The sequence below is a fragment of the Zalophus californianus genome, chromosome 15 (genome assembly GCF_009762305.2).
Source record: "Zalophus californianus isolate mZalCal1 chromosome 15, mZalCal1.pri.v2, whole genome shotgun sequence".
NCBI classification, from domain to species: domain Eukaryota; kingdom Metazoa; phylum Chordata; class Mammalia; order Carnivora; family Otariidae; genus Zalophus; species Zalophus californianus.
Window position 1 is genome coordinate 33,904,304 of NC_045609.1, and position 14,429 is coordinate 33,918,732.

The window sequence follows — 14,429 nt, forward strand, 5'->3', positions numbered from 1 at the left end:
TCAAAAACAAAAACAAAACAAAACCAAAAAAAAAAAAAACGAAACCCTATAAACTATAAATTAGGAAACTAAAGAAAATGGAGCTCATTTAAGGAGCTCATATAAATCAATAAGAAAAACACTAAGATATTAATAGTAAAGTCGATAAAGAATGCAGAAAGTCGGGGCACCTGGGTGGCTCTGTCGGTTACGCATCTGCCTTCAGCTCAGGTCATGATCCCAAGATCCTGGGATCGAGCCCCACATCAGACTCCCAGCTCAGTGGGGAGTCTGCTTCTCTCTCTCTCCCTCTGCCTCTCCCCCTGCTTGTGCTCTCTCTCTCGCTCACTCTCTCTCTCAAATGAATAAAATCTTTTAAAAAAAAAGAATGCAGGGGTGCCTGGGTGGCTCAGTTGGTTAAGCATCTGCCTTCGGCTCAGGTCATGATCCCAGGGTCCTGGGATCGAGCCCTGCATCAGGCTCCCTGCTCAGTGGGGAGCCTGCTTCTCCCTCTGCCTCTCCCTCTGTGACCTCTCTCGCTCTCTCTCAAATAAATAAAATCTGAAAAAAAAAATGCAAAAAGTCACAAAAGAACTAAAAATAGTTTAAAAAGTTCACTCAGTTATCAAAGACCCATTTTTTGTCCTTCAAATGAATAATTAAATTTAACATATTCACAATTAAAAATATCTAATGATGGTGCTATAAATGTCAAGGAACTTAAAATGAGTATATCCTTTAACTTGTGAATTTAAATGAAAACACGAAATTTAAAAATTAAGAAAATCACATTCATTGCTGGTGAGAGTGCAAAATGGTAAAGCCATCTCGGAAGATGGTTTGGCAGTTTCTTAAAAAATCAGACACACTCTTACCATACAATCTGGCAACTGTTCTCCTTTGTATTCACCCAAAAAAGTTGAAAACTTATGTCCACACAAAAACCTGCACATGGATATTTCTAGGTTTCTTCATAATGGCCCAAATTTGGAAGCAACCAAAATGTCCTTCAGTAGGTAAATGGATAAACAAACTGGTACATCCAGACAATGGAATATTATTCAATGCTAAAAGGAAATGAGCTATCAAGCCATGAAAAGACAGGGAAGAATCTTAAATGCATATTTCTAAGTAAAAAAAAAAAAGCCAATCTGAAAAGGCTATGTACTGTATGATTCCAACAAAGACATTCTGGAACTACAAAGACGGTAAAAAGATCTGTGGTTGGGAGGTGGGAGGATGAAGAGATGGAGCACAGAAGATATTTAGGGCAGTGAAAATACTCTGTAAGATATCATAATGATAAATACATCATTTATTTTTGGACATACATTTGTCCAAATCCACAGATTATACAACACCAAGAGTGAATGGGTAATGTAAACTATGTATGGACTTTGGGTAATCATAATGTGTCAATGTAGATTCAAGCACTTATAACAAATGTATCACTCTGGTGGGGGATGTTGAGTCTATCCATGTGTGGGGGCAGGGAGTATATGGGAAATCTCTGTACCATCCTCTCAATTTTGCTGTGAACTTAAAATTGCTTTTAAAAATTAAGTCTCAAAATAAATTAACATCATACAACCTGGTGGAATCTGTATTGAATTAGAGTAAGTTTCCACTACTCTGACAGAAAGTCATAAATAAATATGGATCAAAACAAAAAAAATTAACATCATAATATGATATAACTAACTATGCCTGAAAATACACAGTGGAAATTCACCAAAATGCAGTTGTTTCTGGACAGCAGAACATTAGGTAATTTTTTTCTATTTCTTTGTATTTTCCAGATGTCCTAGAGTATATTTACTTTTATAGTGACAAAAAATTAACTCTATACAAAATCATAAACCTACAATAACAATAAAACATCAACTCCCATATTATGTATGTCACCCTAAGCTTTTAATGAAATGGTTAACTACTCTCTAATACAAAAAAGTAGCTAACAAATACTATCCACATTGGCAGCTGTTCTACATTCTAACTATATAAGCCTCCAAATTTTATATGAAAGCAACCCAAATATCCAGCCATGAACTACATTGTCAGAGTAGCACACTTTTCTATTATCCTTCCTCTTACAGACAGACATAGGATGTGGGCTAAGCCAGTCACTGACATAACATTTGAGGGGTGGGTTTGTGAAATATAAAGCAGCTCCTTCTGGAGTTGCTTAGCTCATAGGATATGAATTTGGAGCTGCCTGTGATGATCTTTCCCACTTGTCAAGGACACATAGGAGCCCAATCTAAAAACACAACAAAGTCTTCCAGAGACAGACAATTCCAAGCTCCATAGTCCTGATTCTTCCAATTATTGCTTTGAATCTGTGAGCTACCCCAATAATCTTCCAACCCAGTAAAGGGAGCCTCTAAATTCCCTTTTTAAGAAATTTTAAACTACATCAAGTTGGATTTCTATCATTTGCAATATAAAGTTCAGACCCACATAGCATTACTCCAAACTACTATGCCAATCAAATGGAGATAGCCCTATATAGCAGTGGTTCTCAAACTTATAGCTATATAAGAATCACCTAAAGGTCTGAGGCATGTAGATAATTTACACAAGTTCTTAGGTGATGGTGATGCTGCTCCTGCTCATCTGGGGATCACACTTTGAAAACCACCAGATACAAACATCCCTTAAAATCAAACAAAAGGTGCTTTCTACCTTTAACAGAGTAAAATTTGATCAATGATGAAATAGCCAAATCTGAGCATCAAAAGACCTTCCAGTCTACCTGATACATGATCTCTCTAGTTCTGAGAAGCCAAAGTAACTTAGAACAATAAAGTATTATGTCTGGAGAGGGTGTGTGTGTGTGTGTGTGTGTGTGTGTTTGTGTGTGTGTGTGTGTGTGTAAAGGTGATTGTGTAACTGTGTATAACTGAGGACTTGATAAATGAGATGGGGGGGAGGAGATGTGTATGAGACTAATGAGTTCTGAGCAATGATGAAAAGGTTTTCCTACTGACCTTTACAGTTATGAAGGTTTCTACACTTGATCTGAGCTCAGAATTGAAGAAAAATAAAAAAATAAAAATAAAATAAAATAGTAAAATTTTACTTCAATTTATTTTTTGAAAAATGTAATTGAACTTCTAATTATTCTAGTGAATAGTGCCTCTAATTTCTCTTTTTTTTATTTATTTATTTGAGAGAGAGAGAATGAGAGATAGCACGAGAGGGAAGAGGGTCAGAGGGAGAAGCAGAGTCCCTGCTGAGCAGGGAGCCCGATGTGGGACTCGATCCCGGGACTCCAGGATCATGACCTGAGCCGAAGGCAGTTGCCTAACCAACTGAGCCACCCAGGCGCCCTTCTCTTTTTTTTTTAAAGTAGGCCCCATGCCCAGCATGGACCCCAACATGGGGCTCAAACTCACGTCTGTGAGATCAAGACCTGAGCTGAGATCAAGACTCAGATTCTCAACCATCTGAGCCACTCAGGCACCCCTCCTCCAATCTCTTAATACTAGATAGTTGTTTATAAGCAAGCATATCTTTATCAATCACAGGTTTTTAAGACAATGGTTTCTTTACTTCTGATGTCTCACTTCCATTTATTTCCATCTTCACTCAGCAGCTTTCAAAGCAAATCATTATAAGCATCTAAGAGTCAAGCATCCTAAAAGACACTGGAGTTTTATCAAAAATAGTAAGATAGAGGGGCGCCTGGCTGGCTCAGTTGGTAGAACATGAGACTCTTGATCTCAAAGTTGTAAGTCTGAACTCCACAATGGGTGTAGAGGTTACTTAGAAATAAATTAAAAAAAAATTTTTAAATAGTAAGATACAAATGTCTCCTGTTCTAAATCCTAAAACACGCCTGAAATAGAATGTAAATGGGTTAAAGAGGATGCAAGGAAGGTAAATCTCAGCTCCCTAAAAAGACTGGACTCAAAAAAAAATAAGAAAGCAAGCCAAAGGGGAGTCAAAGATACAAAGATAAATTTATACTAGCATCAAATTTAGTATGGAAATACTACAGATAAATTACTGATAGTATTTTGGTTCTTGGTTAGATGGTAGGTTCATGAGTGCTTATTATCTAATTTTTATAACATACATATACATTACACATGCTTAATATGCATGAATATCATATTTTAGAAACTATAAGGAAAAAAGAGTATGGAAGAAATCTTTCTGGAAAACAAATAAAAATAAATAGAAAAATGTAATATTTATCCAAAACTTTCCTACAGTTCTTCTCCCAGGAAAGTCCAATCCCACACACTCACAGGTCAGTCAAACCTGGGAACAGATTTTAAACCAGTTCTACTACATTGTAAATATTTACAACTTTGAGTTATCAGGATTTACTGAATTGTATGTACAAGTTATTTAATGAATTGCCCAGGAACAGGGTATCTGGCAAATAATTCTTTTAGCCTTTCAGTCTAACATTTTTCTTCCAAGAAAAAAATTGCAACATTTTAAAAATCTGGGTCTTTCCCAGATAAATCATTAAAAATTAATAAGGCCAACTAAAGAATGCTTGATATTCTAATCTAACCTTTCTCTGACAATAAAAATTTTCCACAGGTCTCCTTCTAGCAGTCCCTCCATACCTTCCACAACTGTTCCAAATCTTCTTTTAGAGGGCTCCAGCTTAAATATATTTAACCTCATACAAATCCCACATTCAACTGTTGGTCTTCCTGACATCAGTGTTAGGCTTTTTTTTTTTTTTTTTGACAGTTTTTATAGTGAATGCAAAAGACCAGCACAAATCCAGGCTTCTAATTCAGGCTATAACAATGTGGTGTATATCAAGAGTTGGCATGTCTCCTACATAAAAGCAGGATGGATTTTCTAAGACAACTAAGAGAACTTACTAATAGAACTAGTTATATTTCTGTTCTTCCCTCTAATTCCTCTGGCAAATTGCCATTTGTTTTAACTTAACACCATGGATTCCAGTCATACTTATGCTCCCAAAGAGAGTAAGCTACATCTCTAATACATATAATCTGACAGACAAGTGCTTTAATGGCTACCACCAACTTTTCTATCAAAAACTCAGAAATCCATGCTAGCCTTCCCACAGTATACTTGAGCTTCTGTACTTGAGCAGTGAACCCAGTCATTGGTATAATTCCAACTGAACAGCATTTTGAAATTTGGTGGGAAAGAAGCTCTAAATCAAGGTATCAGCCTTAACTGAAGTACTATAAAGTCTGTCTTTTGGAGATTCTTAGAAAATTCAAACTTTTCCTTGTCAGAAAGAACCTGAATATAATATCATTTCAAAAACACACACCTATTTTTGCCTATATGGTGTCTCTACCACCCTACTCTCTTTCTTCTGGAAACTGCCCCCTTCTACCTTTTTTACTGTCCCAATCTACCTTTAATTAATCCTCATAGTTTCATCAGTCATGTTATACAGCGTGATACTTCTTCCCTCACCAAATAACCAAAGTTCTTTCCTGGAAATTTTGAAAATAAAATTGAGGCAAAAAGGGCAGGCACTATTAAATTATATTTGCCTGAATTATATAAAGCTCAGGAGAAGTAATGGACCAAGTTTTGACATATTTGTCAAAAAGTAAATGAAGTTTATCTGGAGAGAATAAAAAGTGAAAATATACAGAGAGGAAGATAAACAAGAGACAGAAGAAAACATTCTGATGCTCCTGATATTCTTGAAGTCTAATAACATTCTTGACCTCAATTGTTAAGACAACTCCCTATCCCCACAATACTTACATAAATTCCACTGTGTGTTAGTATGAGTTGGGTTTCTGTTTAACGCAGAGTCCTAATTAATTGTGTCTAACCCTGCAGTTAATATTTTTATAGGCAAAATAAATAAGGTAATTTTTTTGGCTTAATTGTTAGAAATCCAGTAAGTGCCACTTCTATGTCAGAGATACAGAGTTTAGAATAAATATTTTAATCCATTTTTTAAAAAAGATTTAAATTGGAATTTGGATTCAAAATTAAAGCAAGTTTAAATTCACCAGTATTCTACCTCACTTTTATTCCTGTGATGGTTATACTGCCTAGCAAGCACACCTGTGGTTGTGAAAATAGCATAGTAAAAAAGAAAATCCCCAGTTATTGATGCACTAGATTTGTGTATGTCTTTTAAACAGTTCTAGTTTCCACTTTACATGGAATAATCAGAAAAAGTGTAAAAATTCAAAAGTGAAATAAAAACTTTTATCAGTTAAAAAAATTGAACTTAAACTCAATGTTTAAAGTTTGTTTTGGGGGGGCGCCTGGGTGGCTCAGTCGGTGAAGCGTCTGTATTCGGCTCGGGTCATGATCTCAGGGTCCTGGGATCGAGTCCCGCGTCAGGCTCCCTGCTCAGCGGGGAGTCTGCTTCTCCCTCTCCCCCTTCCCCCTGCTTGTGCTCCTTCTCTCAAATAAATAAAAATCTTTAAAAAAAATAAAGTTTGTTTCAACTAGAAAAGTCAAGTTCCCTTAAACCAGAAACATTTTACAAATAAATGTAGGCTGATGGAGAAGGTTTGAGAAAGAAATGAATCTTATATTATTAAAGGGTGCTATTCTTCACCGACTCTTAAACTATGTATTTTAAACTGTATAATGTATCTCTCAACTATTTCAAACACTTTAGTTAGAAATGCACATATTTCCCAATGTGGGGGGAAAAGGTCAGGATTCTTATGTCCAGCATACAGAATATAAAAAATTTACCAGAAGTGGTATTTTTTTGACAGATTTTATTTATTTTTTGACACAGAGAGAGACACAGCGAGAGAGGGAACACAAGCAGGGGGGGTGGGAGAGGGAGAAGCGGGCTTCCCGCGGAGCAGGGAGCCCGACGTGGGGCTCAAGCCCAGGACCCTGGGATCATGACCTGAGCCGAAGGCAGATGTTTAACGACTGAGCCACCCAGGTGCCCCACCAGAAGTGATATTAAAAGCCCCCCAATTAGTAAGATTAATCAATAACATCTACTTTTATTTGGTGATCCCCTTAACAAGAAGCCGAATAAGCAAAAAAGGCATCAAAATATTAGGTCAATTTGACTACCAGCAAAAAACAAAACAAAACAAAAAAAAACTAGTAATTTAGATGGAAGTGCCTAGGAGGATAGTTGGCACATAGAAGACACTTAAGAAACGTTACTTTTGGATGTGGGGCAAGAACTTTAGACGGATTTGTTGCCAAGGTTGTCTCCAGGGACATAGGAAAAAGAAAAGACTTGGAGAATGGTGGGAAGCCCAGGAAACCTCAATCCTGGGCAAAGACAGTGAGAAGGAACAAGTAGCCTAGTCTACTAGCAGACAGATGCAGATTCATAATTTAAGAATTTGAGTAGAAGTAAGTGGATGGAGGCAGCGGAAGGGAAAAGGGAAAAGTAACCATTAAATTATATATGCTTTATTTGTTGCTTGTAAATGCTAGTATTTCCAAATATTAAGTCTATATATTTCTCATTTTAAGAAAGACCTTGCAGTGTCTTCTCTTGACTGTATAAACTAGTTGTTATATTAATGAAACTGTGGGTATCTAATAACATAAATGTCAATTAATATTGGTTAGGGCACTAAAAAACCAGCAGTAATATAAAAAGCAGCATTAGAGATTCAAACTCTTCTTTTTTTAAAGATTTTATTTATTTATTTGAGAGAGAGTGAGAGAGAAAGTGCACGAGAGGGGGTAGGGTCAGAGGGAGAAGTAGACTCCCAGCTGAGGAGGGAGCCCGATGCAGGACTCCAGGATCATGACCTGAGCCAAAGGCAGTCAGCTGACCAACTGAGTCACCCAGGCGCCCTACAGAGTCAAACTCTTAAAACTAGGTTTGTTTTCTAATTTGGAGAGTGGTAAATATATATGTGAGAAGTTTTAAAGTCTAATTTCTAAAGTTTAAAGCTTTTGTAAACACACACACACTTTAAAACTTTACGCAGTAACTAAAAGAACTCAAAAAAAAAGTTAACAACTAAGAGATGGGATCACAATTATCTTCACTCAACTTCTGCATTTTCTTTAATAAACATTTAATAGAACATTTTTATTTCTGTAAGTAAACAAGCTAAAAAAAAACAAAAAACAAAGCCAAAGTAGCACTGAAGTGAGGAGACAAATTGAGAAAATCCAAATGTTTAACTCCCCAGCTCTACTACCTGACACAATAACACCATCAATCCCTTTTGCTCCAAATTTCATCTATTTTTTATTTACACAGGAAGGTCTGATAAGACAACGTTACCGTCTTCACCACCCTAAGGATACAAGTGAAACGTAAAATTTAGATTTTTACATTGTAGAGTTAAAGCTTAAGTAAGGAATATGAGGTGATGGTAAACTATTCCAAAAACAGAATTTTCAATGAAACATGTAGAACAGTGGAACAAAATAGATAATCTAGAAACAGAAAATGGTCTGTTTGGTTTTGGCAAAGGTATAAAGGCAACTCAATAGAGCAACAGTATCTAGAATGGTTGGATATTCATGTACAGAAAAAAATGTTTTATTTGGGCACCTCATATCCCCTAATGGACACTAGGCAGCTCCCTGCCCAGGAATTTATATAAATTTTGGGAAAAATTCCATTTTTCTTAACCCTAGTCTCCCTCTTCTCACTCTAGCTTTCAATTCCCTCTTTTTCCTATTGCCAGATCCTCAAAGTTGTCAAGTTCAGGAAAAGATATATGAAATAAAGTCACATATACTAGAATAAGGAGAGATGAATTCATGGTTGCAGAAAATGTGAATCTAGGTATGGGTTTCCATTCAGCAGTTACTCAGATTTAACATCAAGTAAAATTGTCAGTAACATGCTTGCAAGTCTCATTTCTCCTAGAGAACATTTCTTATTACTCTTTTGATTCTCCCACAGTCTAGGAGACACATTATAAATGATTTTAAAATGAAACTTAGTGGAATGATTAAGTTAGTTACTACTAACCCGGGACCCTACTTTATTTCAGCCCTGGTTGTTGAAAACATTTATAAAACGTTGATAATATGCTATTAGATTGTTTTTTTTTCCCTGTTCCATTTCCTCAGACTCAATCTGATCAATTTTCAAGAATGAAGTACTATGAAATGTGAATCAGAAAACAACCTGGGTCCAAGTCCTAGTTCTGACAGTTACTATATTCTTGGGCAAATTACTTGACTTCACTGAGCCTCATCTTCTTCATGTATAAAATGAGGATGATATAAAACTACCTTACAAAATTATTTTAAGGATCAAATTACATAATATATGAAACAACACATTAAAAAATATAAAGTGCTTTAGTTATTACCAGGTAGATTAAAAAATCTTTTTAGAGCCCAGTCCAATGCCCCTAGAAAATTCATTCAGGGGGGAAGGAAAAATTACTGATAAAAGGTTTTATTGTCATTTGTTTCTTCCCCTCCCCGAAAAAAAAAAAGAAAACTGGTTAAAGTTTACTATAGCTATACAGGTGGATATAAGAAACTGCTAAATTACAGCCTTCTCTTTGCACTACTTATCGTGGATAAACAGCTCAAATGCCTAACAAGAGAGAAAGGCTGAGTATATTAACATCTTACAATATTACTATTTAAATGAAAAATATGTAAACCACCAAAACATGGACTTATTATTTTTAAGATTTTATTTATTTATTTGAGAGAGAGAGAATGAGAGAGCACAAGAGGGAAGAGGGTCAGAGGGAGAAGCAGACTCCCCGCTGAGCAGGGAGCCCGATATGGGACTCGATCCCGGGACTCCAGGATCATGACCTGAGCCGAAGGCAGTCACTTAACCAACTGAGCCACCCAGGCGCCCCAAAACATGGACATATTTAAATGAAACACTAAGCAGGAAGAGGAAAAGAGTCCAAGACAGTATCCATTCACAGATGACACTATGTAAGAAGCATAACTCCTATACTGTATTTTTGCCAAAGTCCAACCAAATATACTAATAGTCATACTGATCATCCAAAGCAACATTAAGAAAAGGAATATTTCTCATTACATCAAGTTCAAAAATTGCTGGAGTAATCTTAATGAAGTCTTTTGAACTTCTAGTTTTTATTAAGGCACAATATTTGGCCAGAGGAAAACCAAAGCTTCAATTTATACAAATAAACTGCATGGGGTAGAAACACGAATGAAGCTTTAACTAGTTTCACAAATATACATACGCACTTTATTTGGCTTGTCTCTTACATAGTCGTATATGGTACAAACACACCATTTATTTAATTGTAAGATTCAAGTTCTCACTGTGTGAAGAGTAACAGTTTCATGCCAAGGGCCTAAGCAATTTATTTTTGTTTACATTCAAGCATTTTCCACTTTCAGAGTAGAACCAAAGACATATTACAACATATGAGGGGAAGGGAAGTGGGGGGGGGGGGGGGAGATGGGCAATATCACGTATGATTGCTTAGACAATTTAGCAATCCAACAATTCTCCCACCAACCTATTAACTTTTGGTAAAACCATTTCAGCTAAAGTTTATTACTGTCATCTATGTACTCAAATCTAGTCAGACTTACAGCTCAGTTCCATTTTCAGAAATATTCAAGAAATACTGCCTCAAGATACCTAGATATACTTAAAGATTAACTTCATATATCTTTTATTTTTTATTCTTATATCAGTTTACAGATGTGCAAGGTTGGGGGAGGGGAGTATCTGTAAATGGCACATAATACTCCATGGAGATGTGTGCACTTCCATTTTCTGACCCAGGATCCATACTTTCTATTAGATTCTCAATGGATTTCATGACCTCAAAGTATATCAATTCTAAGAGCAGTAATTATACCCCAGTTGATAATTAACTGCTAAATAAAAGAAGGCATTCCTTCCACAGAAATGAAGGCTCACAGCTTTACCACTGGGTCCCTGGAGTAACTCCTGCTGCATCCCTGGAATAAAAGCAGGAGTGTGAACTTAATAGCCTTATGAAAGATATTGCTTGTCAATACAACCCACTCTGCAGCATTAGAAAAGGTTAATTAATCTCCTTATGAGAAAGCCAAGGTTCACCTGCAAACCTAGACCACCTAGGTGGTATAAAGCTTTCTTTTTTCAAAAGTCTTTTGCACTAAATTTTTCTACAGTAATTAAAAATTGTATATATTTCTTTTATCTGTTACTACCTTAGTTACCAAGGCACAAAATGACCAATATAATTATCCGCTTACCAAAGTCATGGCTTTAAGTACTTCAAAATAAAACTCATTTTAAGATGTCAAAGGAAACAGCATTATCCATCTAAAAAAAAGAGACAACATAGTCCTTTTCCTAGTTAGTCTATGTTAAATCTATAAGAAGCATTTGCCATCAGCTATCTAAAATACTAACAGGATTCAAGGCATAATGTTTCAAAATCAAACTGACATGGCTTTTAAAGGTAAGTGATAAAACCTATGCTTCCCACAGAAAGAAAAAGGTAAAATCTGAGATTCTTATTTAAGATTCTGAAATTATATTCACAGGCTAAAAGCCAAAATGAAAGAAAAAACACACGTAATGTCTATTTAAATTTCAAATGAAGGCAACACACATTATAAGTTGTTCACTTTCAGCTTCTTGAATATTTCCTGCTTAAGGTATCCATTTTCTCCATAGAAACTCAATCAGAAAAATCCCTTCACAATGTTTTAAATTCAACTGCAATGTTCCTACTATTTCATCTGATTATCTTAGAGAAAGATAGCCTCATTCATAAAGCTATTCACACATCTAAACCTAAAAGGGGAAATAAGTTTCTTCCTAGAAACTTTTTTTAAAAAGGAGCAAAAACCTGATGAAAGAACACTGCTGCCACGTCTTTTCCCCTCCCCCACTCACGTAGTGGCTGTTTCATCCCTTCGGAGTGCATTCCAAGGGAAAGTCACAGCTCTCCGAGAAACCAGAAACAGTTAAGTTCAAATTGGCAAGTCTCTGGGGCCTTTCAGATCAATTCCTAAAAGGAGAGCTAGCTGCTGCTTCATCCCTTTCTTAAAGCAAACGGCGCAAAATTCCAAGAGTCTTCACTCTCCGGAACGCATGTCAGTGTCAAAAAAAATAAACTCTACTTAATACATTCGATTATTCAGGAGATACAGTCTCCTAGAAATAGGAGAAATGGTACCATTCCTCCTCCCCCTTGGGAGGGGAGGCATTCGTGAAATCCAACTCAAAGTTCTCACACAACCACGAAACTCGATTTACTGATGCGGAGTTTTAAAAAGCAGGACACTCTCTGCTGAGAGAAAGAGAAAGGGGATGGTGGGGGAAGCTCATGTGGCTTTAAAAAAATTCGTGGAAGAGGGAAGGAAGAGTAGCTTCCCCGACGACTGGGTGATCTGACAGCCGCCTTGCTCAACCCAGCAGCCCGAAACTCGGCGCCCGGGGCAGCGTCTAGCTGCTCCAGCAGCACCGCTGCGCGCAACAGATGAGTCGAGCCCGAACTTCTCTGACTAGGTCCGCTTCCCAGACCCGACGACTTTTCGAAAGGGTAGAAATGCCTCAAGTGCTTCGGCTCCTGCCCTAAGCTTTTAAAATCCGCTCTCCACTCCGCCACATGCTACCCATCTGCCGCGGCGGAGGCCAAAAACCCACGCCCGGCCCTCGCGTTCCCCCCAGCTTTTGTAGGGAGGACCAGGTACGAGAGCAGCTCCGAAAAAACAACAGGGTGAGCCCTCCCCGGGAAGGAAGGAATATTCAAGAAAGTCCTGGTCCCCAGGGCGGGGACAGAGGCTGCCGCAGCCCCAACGGTCGGGGGCGCCGACCAGGCAGGAGGCGGGAGAAGGGGGGCACGGAGAAGGGCAGAAGAGCCTCTGGGGCAGCCAGGGGGCGCGAGGCCGAGTCTCCAGAAAAGAAGGTATTCAGGTTGCTGTGGTCATCTGGAGAACCCTCCGCCCCCAAGCCATCCCACCACAGCGGGCAGGGAGCGGACCACCACAGCTGTCCCGGAAGGGCCACAGCGGTCCTAGGGCCTGAGCCACAGCCTCCCGAGTCGGGGGAGCGTCTCACCTGGGAAGTGGGGCGCGAGGGGCGGCGCGTTCTTCAGTCCCCTGTAGCCAGCTCTCGGGCCGGATACCTGCTCCCTTTCCTCAGCCCGCTGGCGGCGCGACTGGGCAGCAGAGGGAGCCAGTTAGCCCTTTTATAACCTCTAGGCTGCGACGGCAGCGCTAGGGAGGAGGCGACTGCAGCCCTCGCTACGTGAGCTTGATCACACCAGCGCCCTTAGGGACTGCGCAGGCGCGAGCCCGCGCCTCCCCCCAGGCCTCACTCGCGGCCCACACCCGTAATCCCCTCCAGCCCCGGAGTCCTAGGCGGAGAAGTGGGGCGGGCAGGCCGGCCTGGCATGTGATGCGCCTGCGCAGGGTTCTCGCCACGCCGCCGTCACCTTCCTTCCTTCAGATTTGCCTCGCTCCTTTTCATCAGGTTGTTTAAACGCGTTAATTTCAACATCGGCTTCAGGCCTGGGCCTCGAAACCACCAGCAATGATGTATGAGAAGAGGAGCATGGGAGCGTAGAGAATGAAGCAGAAAAGAAGCCTCGGGTGGAAAATAATACAGTGCATCCTTGGTATCTCAGCTGTCGTGACCCGGAGGATTTTTGCCTTACTAACCTCCCTTTTTCACCTCCACTGTTATTTTATATGAATCTCACTCTGCCACTTTTATACTTACTTTATTAGTAGATAAAGTATACGCACTAAGGAGACAGATTTTTTTTTAATTTAGTTCCTGGCTCAGCCCTGTAAAACGCAGGGCATTAACCTCTGTTTATCTCCGTTTCCTCATCTGTAAAATGGGAATGATGGTAGGTTCCTCATAGGAATACTGGGAGAATTAAATGAGATAATGTATGTGAAGCACTTAGTACATGCCTCGCACGCAGAAAGGACATGGTAAATATCACATGCTCTTGTTACACCATATGAGACGCCCAATGTTGTGTTTGGTCTTAGTCTAAGGTTTGCCTTGGCCATTATATTCCTAAAACAACAAACAAAAAGCCTTGGGGCGCCTGGGTGGCTCAGTCGTTAAGCTTCTGCCTTCGGCTCACGTCATGGTCCCAGGGTCCTGGGATCGAGCCCCACATCGGGCTCCCTGCTCAGCGGGAAGCCTGCTTCTCCCTCTCCCACTCCCCTGCTTGTGTTCCCTCTCTCGCTGTGTCTCTCTCTGTCAAATAAATAAATAAAATCTTTAATTAAAAAAAACGAAACAAAAAAAAACAAAGCCTTGCTATCGGGGAGCAGACAATGAGGGAGATACTTTTACCCTTGTCAGTAAAAGGGAAGAATGACTTCTCTAAGAAAAGAATGACTTCTCTAAGAACTTGGGATTCATCAAAAATTGTTTCTAAAGTTTTCCTTGTATGCCAAAAAGCATAGCAATAATTAACATTTGACTCTTACCTAGGAGGTGAAGTTGATTATATGGATACAGAAATAGAGAGCTGGTACTTAGAAGCTCTAGGCATCCAGAAAGTAGATATAAAGATGTCTAACTTAGCGGTCGTCAA

General features: G+C 38.9%; 1 protein-coding gene and 2 non-coding genes across 4 annotated transcripts in view; 2 read left to right on the forward strand and 1 right to left on the reverse strand.

The window, feature by feature from the left end:
- Window positions 1-13,128, reverse strand: part of P4HA1 (prolyl 4-hydroxylase subunit alpha 1) — an 82,907-nt gene extending 69,779 nt beyond the window's left edge. For both annotated transcript variants that reach the window (XM_027595906.2, XM_027595905.2), the window contains exon 1: window positions 12,929-13,128. The gene's annotated coding sequence lies outside the window, so the exon portion shown is untranslated. The remainder of the gene's footprint in view (window positions 1-12,928) is intronic.
- LOC113923992 lies at window positions 2,684-2,762 on the forward strand. Its single transcript, XR_003520496.1, has one exon. It is a non-coding gene; the product is annotated as a small nucleolar RNA U2-19 (small nucleolar RNA).
- Window positions 2,940-3,009, forward strand: LOC113923989. Its single transcript, XR_003520494.1, has one exon. It is a non-coding gene; the product is annotated as a small nucleolar RNA U2-30 (small nucleolar RNA).
- Window positions 13,129-14,429: the final 1,301 nt, after the last annotated feature.